Here is a 15,090-nt window from a genome sequence, read left to right as displayed (position 1 = left end):
TTCGGGTTGTATAAGGGGGTTGGGAGGGCCCTGTGGGGGAATGTTTCAGCCAGATATTGTCTTAATGGTTTATATCGCATCACCATTTGGAGGTGCCCCTCTATTTTTATATTCTACGGTCCATGTTCTGTAGCCGACGTTTTGTCTGGTAGATGTTTTGCCTATTTGATGTTTAGTCTATTAGGCGTTTTGTCCGTTTGACATTTCGTCGGTTGACGTTTTGTCCACATATTGTAATATTTGATGCCTCAAAGAAAGTATAGATTCTAGGCTTCATCCGTTATTTCCAGTAAATACCTCAGTATTTACATGTATCAACTTTACAATTTTGTATAACATTCGACGTAGATTATCAAGGCAACATTGCCTTGATGAACTTAATTCCTTAGATGGAGATTATGTACCATCCTACAGTTCAACAAAAAACTAGTATAACGAATTCAAGCAAGACTGTAGTTTGCTCCACGACAAATTTTGTAAAGAAGTTCTGCTAGAATATATTGATGCTCTGCATCAGCTGTTAAAACAAGATCGTCATATGCCTTACAGGGAGATCTAGAGATCTTTCGGCATCAGTACTATTATTTATTTTTTTATAAATATTTTCTTTTACCCTGTTTTAATATCCTTTTTCAAATGAAGTTATTATCTAATAATTTTTTGTGGAAAGGCCCAGTCTTCTTATGGAAAAAATTTCCTCAATTGTGTACATTAATCTTTCTTAGAGAAGAGTCCATTTATTTTTTAATGACTTTTTTTAGAAGAGAAATTTCTCAATAAACATTTTGGGGGAAATTTCTAATTTATTTGTATAATCAAGCATGGGGTCTATTCCTAAATATATGTCTCCTTAGTGATATTACAAGTATACTTATTTAACTTCATTTATTAACTATTGTTATAGGGAAAAAAAGACTATGAACCTGGAAGTCTTATAAAAAAAAACAAGATCCTCATTATTTTAAATTGCCAGGATGTGATTAATATATTTTATTTTTTGAACTCACTTGTTCGTATGGAAATGCCTCATTCTAACACAAAAAGAAAAAAACATTAAATAAACTCTTTAATATAATACAACTTTTCATAAACACAAGTCAAAGTGAATTGTTTAATTTTTCACTTTAATAGGATAATGTTTTCAAAAATCTACCGTTCTCAAAAGAAAGAACAAATCCCAACTTATTCATTTTAATATTATTAATAAAACAAAGCTAGCATGAGTCTATGGGTCTTTTCTTGTTAAAACAAAGTTTCACTTAAGACCTTATCATCAGGAAACATATTTTTTTTTTTTCATTTTCTTTGTAAAGGGTAAGACGTATCACTAAGTGCACACTGTTTAACATTATTTTTAGTGTGTTTTATAAAATAACTTGTGGTAATAGTTTTTATAGAACTCGAGGAAATATATTTCTTAGGGAATAACCGGGCAAAAATTTCGCAGAAGGTCACTCAGAACCCACTAATTACGGAGATTCAAAATTAAGAAATGATCATACATAAAATGCTGTGTCATCGAATGAGGGAAAAGAAAAAGAATAAACTGATAGTGAACATCCTTTTCTAAATAGATCAGATCCGAGTAATTATGCCCTTGTCATAGATGATCTAATAAAACGTCATGAGCATTATTCTTTCTCTCCTCCAAAACATTTTTGAAATTGTCAGGGCTACCATGTTGATTTTCGTTTTCTTTTTTTAACATGCTCACTATTAACAGGACATCATTCTCTGACGTGACCAGAAGTAGTGAAGAACAAATCAGAAATATTAGCAAATATTTGTGGAACTGGCATAGCTTTGAATATCGACACTTGTATCGGACAAGAGCGTTTTTTGACGAACAGATTTTGTTTCAGATCCAATACGCAGACAAGAAGAGTTTAAGTCCTCCAACTCCACCATATATTGGACAAAAACTCTTTCTAGTAAATTAATAAAAGAATTAGGGAAGCTAATTAGTTCTTTTCATATAGTCATTAGCGATTTTTCTCATCTTAAGAAATAACAAATGACATAAAGTATTTTGTTATGTAGTATTTCACTTTTAGACATAGGTATAAAACTCTTGAGTAACGGGTTCCACAGACTGTCCCACCTAATTTAATTACTATAAGAATATCGGGGGTAAAGGAATCAGCAAGATATGTCTAAATGAAATACAAAAAACTGACTTTGGTATTTAATTTAGTTAATTTTTATTCATTCTTAAATAACCAAATCAAAAGTATTACATGATACTTGAAGGGTTCCATATTTTTAAAAGGGAATAGTATATGCAGGTATAATATAATTTAAGCTTTACATTATATCTATACACGTTCCACAATATTTTATTTTAGGACACATACGTTACAGGGGAAGTCATCATTAATATAGTCTTGTTTTGTCATATTTCATACCCTTTCGTCCGATTAGTCTCGTTTTTAATTTGTAAAAAAAATACATTGGTTTCAGACAAACAAAATATTTGAAAATATTGTTTCCTACTTTCTATTTATTTATGTTTTTTTCCCCCATAAACTCTTTTAATTTTTAAGAAGAAATGCCATAAAACTATAAATTTTGGACATACAACTTTTTAAAGTTGAGCACAATTCTAAAACATTTTTTTAGATAATTTTTGTAATATTTGCAAAAATGAACCAGTTATCGAGGATTATTTTTTGGAAAACATTATTACAATTCCAAAAAATTATATTAAAGACTTTTTTAGAAAATTAATGCAAATAGTTTTTTTTTTGCATTTCTTTAGCTTTTAGTGAATTTCCATTCTTAACTTTTTGACAAAAAAAAAAGTTAGATTTATCATTTATATAAATTTTTTCATGGAAATATGTTGGTATTTTATTTGAACTTTGTTACACTGACATTTTTTTAATTTGTAAAAATACATTTCATATAATACACAGGTCCTACAAGTGCCTGTAAACATTGACCATTACCAAATTGATTTCCTGCTCCTTCCTTGGTATGATCAACGCCATGTAACACTTTACTAATATATGAATTAAATAAAACTGATTTTTTTCGTTGTCTTGTTTATATAGGGGATATATTCTGGGTTCTGAATCAGGGGTGCTAAAGTTTATTGTCTGCCTAAAAAAAAAGTATTTATCAAATTTGGTATTTATAAAAAAAAATTATCTTAGGCCCTGGGTGTGTATCAGATTAAATAAACGTATTTTAATATACTCGTGTTGAAAATTGAACCTATATTTGAATTATGCTTACTAATGACTCCTTCATGTCTACTGTTAAATATGGAAAGACAATATGTTTTTATCAAATTAGCTTACTTTTGTTGTTACAATAATAACTATTTAGAGCATCATTAAGGATTTCCATTTGCTGAAAAGTTAATAAAATTATTATATTGTAATTAAAATAATTTAAAAAGTATATATATACAAAAAAAATTACCTAAATATTGTCTTCATGAGCTTTTAGATCGACAAGAAATGTTTTTTTAAAAGCAAAATGTAGTGGCAAACTTGATAATTACTCCTTTTAAGAAACAAGAATAATCACATCTTTTTAGAATCTTCTTATTACATATTCATCTAATTGAGCGAACCTTTTTGACAATAATTGATACAAAAAATATTACAATTTATGCTTTTGATATCTAATTGTCTTGTGTATACGTGGAATTGTAAAAATCGTTAATCCGCTTTTAAATAATTACCAAAAGACTCCAGAAAAAGAGACGACATGAATATTATACGATGAGTCATCAGTATTTTTTATTGACTTGAAATTGTCGGCTCTATATTATTCACAATTTTAAGAATATTTTATTTGTTGAGCAAATTTGAAGATTTAAAGGAGTAGGGATTTAAACTAGATTATGTTTTCCCCCATTAATTTAATTGTATTTTTTTACTTTCTTTAGAATTAAATAAATGATAGACTTATAGTAATATTACGTATATTATCAAATTGAAAATGACAATTGTGGTTGTACCAAATATTCGGGTTAGACTATCTTAGGATCAGTCTTTGTGACTGGTCCATACAACTGTGGGTCCTTAGGACCATAATTCATTTTAACATAGTCCAGTGAGTCATGAAGGAACGAACTTTATAAGTTTTTTTGGACTGAAGTGGACCGTAACGAGACTGATTTGGAAAGGATTGGAGTATTCAGCCCTAAATAAGGACGAACACAGCCCTATGCTTATATGAGACTGAATCTCAGAACTCCACTCTTTCCCTAGAGGCATTTTAACAACTATTAGAATATTTGGGACAAATTCCATATGTATATTGCAAGTCAAGTGAAGTCCAAAGTCTTTGGTATTGATAACTAATTGTAATAATTATATATAATTGCCGTTCCTCATATTTAAGTCCAGTGTCTGAAAGTACCCATTTTATAGATAGAACATAATAAATGTACCTCTTTTCTCTAAATTACAACTCCTCTATATAACTTTCACGTACTCACCTAAAATGCAACTCTTTAAATATTTTCTTCATTGTATATTTCGAATGCTCAGATTTCTTTCGAGTTCATATCAAGCTCATATTTATGTAGTTGTGGATTTGATTATTAAGGACTAATGGTTATTAGTTTTAATAAATCAAATATAATAGTCATGGACACTTTTCTGAGGAGTACTTCATATTCAGTAAAACATTTGAAATGATGGAGATAGAATTTCAAAGACGACATGAGTCTTGGCTTGAAAATCCAAGTCTAGTCACAATTCAAGTATCAAGTCTTCAAAATAAGGAATCAATTCCTAGTTCTCAAGTCCAAGGTCCCATCTGAGGCGTTTGCCACGAAGTAAAAAAGCCTAAACCCCTAATTATTTCACAAGTCGGACCTCGAGTGAGAGACACATTCTAGTATTTAGTTTCTTCAATTCAGTTTGAAGTTGCAGTTTGAGGAAATTAAGTGTGACTGGAGTCTAAGTTGCAAGTAAGACTCACAAACTCTACTGAATGATAAAATGAAATATTCATTTTTGTTTAATATAGGGATAACACTTTTTTAGCCAAATTCAATTGATAAGATCTGGAAGAATGCCAATTAAAATCTTGAACGAATCGTACAACCTTCCACAGGGCATTTTGTATGTTTTGAGAGTATTAGTGATGTTAATCTTCTAAAATAATCAATTTTAGTACAATTAAAATTGATTTATATTTAATTAAACAAATAATTTTTTATTCCATGTTTTTAATTTTTCATTTGGATCTAGTATGATAATTAGGGAAATGTTTTTTTTATAATTTCACACTCCTGAGTAATTTCTGAATTTAATGTTTTTTTTTTTAATGTAAACCTTGAATAAAATTTGATTTTCAAAGTGATTTGAGCTACAAACATCCCCTAGAAGGAGTCCAAATTTATTTTATAAGCTTAAATATATGGCTAATCCATTAGAAATTTTCACAGGGACCCGTAATTTACTAAAATTTGGTATATAATATTATTGACAGTAAACCAGCTCAGAAACGTAGTTTTGGATCTGTAAGTCAATCCGACTTTGAGTTTTGAGGTTCTATTTGCACTCACTTTAATTTTTGTGATGAAACTCACGCAGACTATTCAAATTACAGGAAGGTTGATCAAAAGCTGGGATCTTGCTTCAGTGCCAGACTTGGTCGATGGTCGACTGTGAAAACCTTCGTCCATGCCTATTCAAATGTATCCAAAATAGGATTTAGTTGTGGCCAGGGGGTTCTTGTTAACCTATCGGCAAAGTATCCTCGCAAGTTTGGGGACACTTTACATTTTCTAAAACGCCTGCTGTAGTTTTCAAAGTGTTGGAGCTCTTGTGGTTATTTATTGCTACAGGGCATCTTATTGCTTTAAAAGGAACTTAAACCCCAAGTTTTCCTTCACTGTAGGAACACACAAGAAGCCGAAAAAGGTTAATTCTTCTTAACCAGAAATTGAGTATACCTTGAGGACTTTTCCTTCATTTGTAGTATTCTAGAGTGATACTTGATATTTTATTTTGTTATTTAAAATTTGGTGAATAAAAAAATATATTTATTCCATTTTGATGTCAAAAAATAACTTAGGACAAAAGAACAACACATTTGGGACATTTTTGGTGAGATATTGTTAGGAGAATACATAATTTTGAACATTGGTTATCCTTCAATCTATAAAATTAAACGATTCTAGAAAAGATTAGTGTTGTCGTTCTTTTATTTTGATGTACACATATAATCCATAAACAAACTTGACACAAAAAATGTGTTGTTTCATCCAAAAAATACTAAATTACAAAAACAAGCATAGGTTTGAATAACTTTGAAGAAAAGGGTAATTCCATCGAAAATTTATACTTGTTAGTTTTTTCATAAGATTAAAAAAAAAATTAGTACGTCGTATAGCATATTATTGGGAAACTCGAAAATAAATTTTCAATTCTGTAACTTATTCGTGTTCTGATTTTATGAGCTCTTTTTCATATTGAATTTGACCAAAAAATTGTCTTGTAGACTTTTACATTTTTGAATATATTTTGTAAACAACTTTACTAATGATGCACATAATCCATTATTTGTGGGTAGATTTTGAGTTATTCAACAAAATACTTAATATATTTTTTTAATTATGTTAAAAATAAGTACATTCAAATATCTCAAACAATATTTTCTCTGATTTTAATAAAACAAAATCAAGATAAATCAGTATCTTTTATTTATCAAAAAAAAACATAGTGGGAGGTCCTTCTGCACGTAATATACGATAAGTTTATATAGATATAATTATTCATTCAAATAGTTTCTATTGGTACAACACATATAAATTCCTGGCAATATTCTAATTATTTAGAATAAATTAACTAATTATGGATATTTGACTTAATTTCATTGTTTTGTTAAAGTAGCCAATAATCTAGTTGAACCATTAACTTTTGTCAGTTATAAATTCTAACTAAGCCATTTATGAGGATAAATATTAAACTTAAAAAGGTTAGGTATATGTATGTTTCATGAATTGAAACTTTTTGTTACGTTTCTTTTAAAAAGCTTTACTAAGTTAACTTACTATTTTTTGAAATTTTCGAAGTTTACTAATTAACTAGTTCTGTAAAAAACATATATATACGATAACTTGTTAAGTATAGTACATAATATCATAAATGGTTTCAGTAAAAAAAAATTATGTATATGATAATTTTTGGAAATTTGGAATTGAATCCGAAAGCTGTAAGGATATATTTTCAATTTTTTTTAATGAACGTCATCAAATTAAATCAGTAAAACAGTAACCAACTAAAATATGGTACTTAAAATTAAATTTTTATCTGAGTTTTTGCCGACTTTCTGCTCAAAATTTGACTGTATAACATTATTGTCATCCAAAACAGTTTATAAATCATTGAATTAGGGTGACTTTGAACAAATTTTTTGACTACTATTGCACTTGCCTCGCTAAAAATTGTTTGCTTTAATGTGTAAGACACATCATAATTTTCATACATTGATGATTTAATTAATGTTTTTAATAATAAAACATGCAACAAACTACATTCAAATTATTTCCTGATATAAATAAATTAATTGATGCAATTTGTAAATATTTGAAAATCCAAAGGAGTATCTGAAATACAATCTCTCAAATTTTGCTGGTAACGTCATGATTTCTTTTGAAATTAAAATGATAAATCAAATAACGTCAGAGCTTGCCATTATAAGTGTGCTATAAGGATTACTCTCTTGAGGGAAGGGGGGGGCAGGAGTTATTAAACGTTGATAAACTTTGATTTAAAAGGTAGATATGGTCGGGTACACTATTTTTATTTTAATATTATGCACTGGCTGCACCTCAACATGTGTGCAGCCAAACCTCATATAAAGTCACATTCATTATTTCTTAAATTTTAGTTATGTGACCTGTCATAACAAAAAGCAAGTTCGAATGAATTTTCTCTAAATTGAGTAATCATTACTTTTATATTTATTATTATTGTCCATTTTATCAACATTTTTTTCTTATGAACTCTTTGGGTGTGCCATAAATTGTATTTAAAGTAGCCTAATATGATTGTAATAATAAAATAATGAGTCATTGATATATTTTATTTGAAAGACTATATCGAGGAAAATTTAAATCTCCTACATCAAAATAAGGTTTTAAACAAATTCTTGGATATTTTTAACGCATTCCAATAAATTTGAATACAATGTCTATAACAGAATCATAGATGTCTATGAAATATCAGACTACGTGTGTATCTGATTTTTTTTTTTTTTAAATTGTTGGTTTTTCCTTTTCCTGATTTATGTGCAAGATTATTTTTAATATGTACTTCCCTTTTCTTTTTAATGTGAGGACTAAAGTTTAGTTACACACTTTTGTCCAAAGGTGTCCTCCACAGTCAGAGAAACGGATAAGAACGGATAGGTTTTCCAAAAAATTAATTTATTGCGTTCTAAGGCCTCAACCGGTGATAGTCCTGTTCATAACGAGTATGACTTGATCCTCAACCTTTTATCAGGTACAGGACCCCATGTATGTAAGACATTATTTTGTAGTTTTGAAACCTTACTTATTATGCCCTACTTGGTCCTAACTTAACTCCCCTGGTGATAAATAATCTAACACTAATCATTTTGGGACACCAAAAAATTGCTACCTTACATATTTACAAGAATTCCCATAAATGTGAATTCTTTTAACTACAATCACTATTGTTCTTCATTTTTTTAATTACATAATTACTTTATTCTCAGTACATTAATTTTATCACAAACAACACATAGATACTTTATCACCAAATATTATTAATTAGTTAATATAATAACAGTGACAATCATTTGTTATGTAAGGATCTAACAAAAAACATAAGCAAGGGTAAGTAAAAAAAGATCATAACTACTTAACATAAATATGCTGAATAATTAAATTTTAAGCAAAACTATCAGGCAATTCCATTTGCATTCATATCGAGCCTCTCAAGGACTTCGTGGGATCTTAAGATGAGTCTGTACAGACCAGTAGGTATGTAAGTATTCTGACTTCTTACTCTGTATAGAATAAATAACAATTTATTTTTGAATAATTATATTGTAAAGTTACATCTATGTCTGGACAGTGACAAAATTCCAAACCAATTCCCAATTTTTATTGCTGATTTGTAATAGTTTCTCAAAAACTCAGTGGTCATGTGCATTAAGCGAACCATTTTTTTTTTGGGCAATCCTAAAACAGATGTTTTGAAGTCTATAGACTGTACTTAGAGAATGTGCAATCTCTCTTTGTATCTTCGACTCTCGATTTATTTGTAATAAGGTTGAAGTAGCCATCCTGTAGCTGTAAGCACTAGCCATACTTGAAAATTTAAACATTTCAGCAGGACCCATGAAAGTTCTTTCGTATTCCTTTTAAAATTGTCTTTCGAGAATTAAGTTGACTCAGAAATCCGAACAGCCTCTGAGTCTAATCAGCCATCTGAAGTTTAATGATTTCCACGCAGTTTCTATATTTTTAATACCTATGCCCAAGATGAAATTGTAGCATAATGGTGACGCTTTGAAAGATAAGCTAGTTTTAAGCCCCATATAAATTTTTCCTTTATTATTTGTATTTTGCCTTTAATTTTCTCTCAATAAGGAGTATAACCAAGTAAGTGGACTACTTGTGGTATTAATACCACTTTCCATATTTTTATCTTATTTAAGATATTTTATGGTGCCTATCGTACCACGACGTAGTACTAGAAATAGATTCTAGGAGTCTCACTGCGTTAGTGTTGATGCAATCACTACATCCTATTTTGTTACTGAGACTCAAAGAAAAGTTGATCTACTGGAGAACTGCAATAACTCAAAACATCTCTTCAAAGGTTATTCTAGTGTAGATAAGACGTCCGTCTTGTTGGTATTGACCACTAGACCCAAGGGCTCTGAAATTGATTCCAGGATCCCAACCACCGCGCTCATATACAAAGTTATCTCCTTCAAAGAACCCGAGTAGAAAAGAGTTATGTCATTCACATAAAATAGAGCATTTCATCTGAAGATGGAACGAAGGGTTCTGAATAGCCCAATGCAATAAGGTAAAGGGCTGGAGACAAAGGATTTCCTTGTTTGCATCCCCGAGTTATCTCGAATTCATCTTCTATAGACAAAGAGCTAAATTTAGAAGAAGAATAATAAGAAAAAAATTAAAATTCCCAGAGTTAGGCCTTGTTATTTGAATTTTACAAGATATTTGCGAAAAACTATGTCCCATCTTAAAAGCTTCTTGCCAAGAGATTTGGAACTTAGGTTTCATTCCAAAGAGTGAAGGGGTTTTAACGCTGATACTAAAGAAGGACAAAGAGAAACTGAATTTGGCAAATTATAGACCGATAACGCTTTTTAATACCTCGTACAATATTCTAACAAGATAGCAAGATCTAATAGTCCAGGCATTATACCGGAATCACATAAGGGCTTTAGGAATTGAAGACGAGGAGAAAATATACCAAGACCGATTCAAGACACTATTAATATCAATAAGGAGAATAGGAAGAAGGACTTTTCAGTGATGCTGGTGGACTTTCAGAAGGCATTCGACTCCATCTCCATAAATATATTTTTTTTCAGCTAAAAAGATTGGGATTTATTTTTTCATTAAAATGTTCTTAAACTCCGCAATGAAGTTGTTTTAGTAGATCAAGTACAACTCTAGATATTTATAGAACTAATGGATTGAACCTACACAGAGTGAGTTTGTTACGAGCTCCTTGTCAACCAAGCACCATGGATCCATAAATTTACATCATTTTATGTATGTCTAATTATTAGTAAATATATTTTGTAGGGTATTGAGAAGTTTGTTATTCTTCATGTTCAGATGATTTTTTTTTGTTTTTACATGTTTTTTTACTTATATTTGTTTTCTATTGTACTTAAAACACGTGGTGTTTTTAGAGCACTAAAGTACATAGAAAAATCTAAACATATCGAAGTATAAACAAATTAGGTAAGCCCTACCTTGAAAGAAAAATATATTTTGATCTTAGAAATATATCTTAGCCATTACATGAACAGACAGGGGCGTCTGCAGGGGGTGGGTTTGAGGGACTGCAGACCCTTCCATAAATAAGGAATTTTTACCTTGTACTAAAAAATTGAATATGTGAATTGGAATTTAATTTTTCGATTTGTTTTTCCAAAAAAATTAATTTCTTTGAATATCTATGGATTTGTGAAATTTTTTTCCAAAAAATTTAATATTTTATATTTCTTTCACAAACAAAATTAATTTTTTGAAACAGCTATGGATTTGTGATTTTTTTTTCTACAAAATTTACTATTTGAAAGTTTTTTCGATTTTTGTTATATGTCAACAACTGTGGATTTTTGAATTTTATTTGTTTATAGTTGTAGATTTTTGACATTTTTTGAAAAATTTTTGTATGTGAATTTTTTTTTTTTTTTTTTTTAAATTTAATATTTGAAATTTCATCAACTGTTTCTAGCATTAAAATTTGTTTTAAACAGATTTAAAACAATTTTATCAATTTTGTGATGAAGAAAGGCCCAATTCACTAACAAAAGAGTGAATAATTATACAACCTCCAACTCCATCAAAAATTTGCTACTAATTATTACTATTATTATTTTTTTTTTTTTAGTGGGTAGGATTGAGTTACAAAATTTAATAACACTGGACCATCAGGCTCTAAAAAACCAAACCAACAGGAAGACTATAAGTGATTATGAAATTCATGAAAATAGAGAAAATATATTGGTCAGATTAGCTTTAAATTGTTATTTTCTTCTTAAAATAAAAAAGAAAAATATATTTAAATTTCTCAGTCTTGATTATTCGCTAACAGTATCCCAATTTTCTTGTTATCCATGTATTTAAAAAAAAAAAAAAATCGTGTCATCCTGTTCAAAGACAAATTTCCAGGAAATGTATAGCCATAGTACTTACATAGCTTGAATGTAAAAATAGAACCAGATGGTTTAAGTGCTTTTTTGTTATTGTTTTTTGCTTATATAATAGATCAAAAGCTACGTAAAAAGCATGTACAATTACCTACATCTGTATAACTTTATATTGAAGATACACATTAATACTTTAATAGCCTTTTGTCATGGATTACAGGGACAAATATATTTTTTTGAGCTTTGGTTCTAATTACTTTAAAAAAGTTAAAATAATAAAAATACTTATTGTTAGCCATTTTTTAAACCTCTCAGATTAAATAATACTTCAATATATGTATATGAATAGAAGCATGAATTCATTAGTTTCAAAATTAATTGAAAGACTCTTCAGTGTAATATGAATATTAATGAAAACCGTGTATGTATCAAAGTTTAATTCTTCGTGCTTTGCAAACAAGTAAAGTAAATACTTGACTACAATTTTGATAATCTGATCAAATAAAAATGTTGGTATTGTCAAAGCACTCTCGCCATCAAGTTTGGCAAAAATAGTTCTATTTTTTAGAAGATTACTATACTTTCATGTTATTGTTTCGTAATTAATATGCTTCTAGATGGTATCAAATATATGATCAAAGTAGATTATGTCAAAAGCCCCTTCTATATCAAGAAATCCCACTTAGGCTTTTTCCTTACGATAAACACTGGTTTGGTAGTAACAGTTTATTGTAGAGTTAGTACATTTTCATGTTTAAACTCTCGTGACTTTTTTTTTTATATAAGTCATACTTTGATGGGAAACAATATTAAATAACCTTTCATTATTTTCATAAATACTCTTGTAATTATTCATTAATTACACTTGGGAATCTGTCATAAAAACGAATCTATAGAGAAGTACTCAAAATGAATATTTTTTTAATTATTATTATTATTATTTTTTAACAGGTGATCATACCAACATTAAGTTTTACTGGATTAATACAATTATTCCCACTTATAGCATTATCAAGAGATAAATATTCAAACAACATTTGCACTCATATGGATATTTATCTCCTATATTTTTGCTATTTCATGGTGTCTGAAATTAAGAAACATGATTCGAATAACGTCCGAAATTAGAATTTTTGATTTGAAACTTGTCCGAAATTATGAATTTTGTGCATTTTTTGATTTGTGAAAATGTCTTTTTTTTATTAAAATAAATACACACCAGAAAATCCTTTGGTGCCATAGACGTATCGAGCTTTGACATTAAGGACGTCACAGCCAATTTTAAGCCCGGCAATACAAAAAAAAATGTGTGTGAGTATGTGTTCAAATTACACAAGAAGAACTCAGTGAACTGGAGTGTCTGCAGGATTATATTTAAGGGAGGTTGGGAGGGGTCTCAGTTTTTGGAACTTTTTGAAAAATAACTATTTACAAAAATTTATTTTGTTGAAAAAAAATCAAGAAATTAAATTTAAAATATTAATTTTTTACGTAAAATAAAAAATATAAAATTCACATTTTTTTCCAAAAAAATTTAGCCCCCCCCCCCTTATAAATCAATAAAATTTATGCTTTTTTGGTGGAAAATGTAATCAAATTTTTTTCCAAAAAAATTAAATTTTTGAATTTTTTTTTTGAAAAAATTATCTTTTTTGTATATTTTTGAAATTTTCCACGAAAATGTTTTATTTGAAATATTAATTTAGAAATTTTTTTTATTAATTTTTATTTTTTAGAATAACTTTGGATTTTTGAAATATTTTTTCAAAAAATTAATTTTTTTATACAAAACTGAATTTTTCAAAAAAAATTGAATATTAAAGTTTTTTTTAATTTTTTTTTTGTAAAAATAATTTTAGTTATAAAAATGTTTTTTTCCAAAAAATATAATTTTTTGATAATAGGTAAAAGCTCTTGAAATTTTATTTAAAAAAAATTATTTATTTATTTGTTTGGTTTCTACTAGTGGCTAAAAAAGGCCTAATATTGTCGACTCATGATAAAATATAATAAAACATTATGATAAAGTATAATAAAACAATGTGATAAAATCTAATGAAATAATATGGTAAAATGAAATGATACAATGTGGTGTGGAATTAAAGTAGATGTGGATTATTTTTAAAAGTCTCTTACAACTGCAATGTGAAGACGTTCTTCTCACCTCTTCGGAAATCGGAAGACAACCTAGTGTTGTACACCTTAGTACATACTTAGGGCTCGATATTACAATGAGTCAGTACATTAATAACTTTAAACATCATAACCACATCCTGAATTTTCAAGCGACAACAGCCCGACTAGATGTAAAATAACCTCATAGGATATATCGCCGCATATCATCTTAATAAAGCGTTTCTGTACATTTTCAAGAGCTCGGATTTCCTTTCTATACATTGGATTCCACAACTGAGAAGCGTAGTTTAAAATAGGCATAACATATGCTTCATAAAGCTTCTTCATCAGCTTCATATTTTTTATTTTAAAACTCATTTTAACAAACCTAAGCCCTCCGTTTGCTTTTCTAACATATCATATATGTGAGTGCTGAATTTCATATTAGAAGATATCAGCACTCCTAAATCCTTAAAGATCTCTTAATCGAAAACAGACAGGAAACAATGTTTTTTATTTGGAACCATTATCCATTGATTTTAAATCGAATATGGGCATTAAAAAGTAATTTCTTTAAAAACCAGGGGCGGAAAAGATAGGAAGTCGAGGCATGCTTGAATAAAACATCTTCTGTCTAAGGATCCAGACATTATGTATCATCAGGACATAAAATCAAAAGTGTCATCCTCTTGCAGTCCAAATTGTCCTCTCTGCCTTTCTAAAAAAGTTACATGCCTTTTTTACCAGAGATAACGACTGTAGAGGTGTTCAGACACTATTCACTAAAAAAGTTAGTGATGTTATTTTTGTAAAGAGTTACTCTAGCAAGAGTGACTGGGATAAAATAAGTATGACCATCAATGGAGTGACGTTTTCCATAGTTCATGCATATGGACCAAATGAGATGTCGACTATTTTCTTCCAATCTATGATATATGTATATTCAAAAGAAAACCCCGTTTCCCTTTATATTGATTGGAGTCTTGGACATTGACCTTGACAGGTTGTCAAATCAATATCCAAATTCAAAAGTCTTAGGTGAGCTTTGTGTGAGGTTTAATTTGGTGGACATCTTAAAAAAACCTGTCCAGAGGATGAGGTATTCTTGTCAAAGAA

This window comes from Lepeophtheirus salmonis, chromosome 1 (genome assembly GCF_016086655.4).
Source record: "Lepeophtheirus salmonis chromosome 1, UVic_Lsal_1.4, whole genome shotgun sequence".
NCBI lineage: Eukaryota > Metazoa > Arthropoda > Copepoda > Siphonostomatoida > Caligidae > Lepeophtheirus > Lepeophtheirus salmonis.
The sequence above is the reverse complement of the archived record's forward strand: the minus strand, read 5'-3'. Positions refer to the sequence as shown.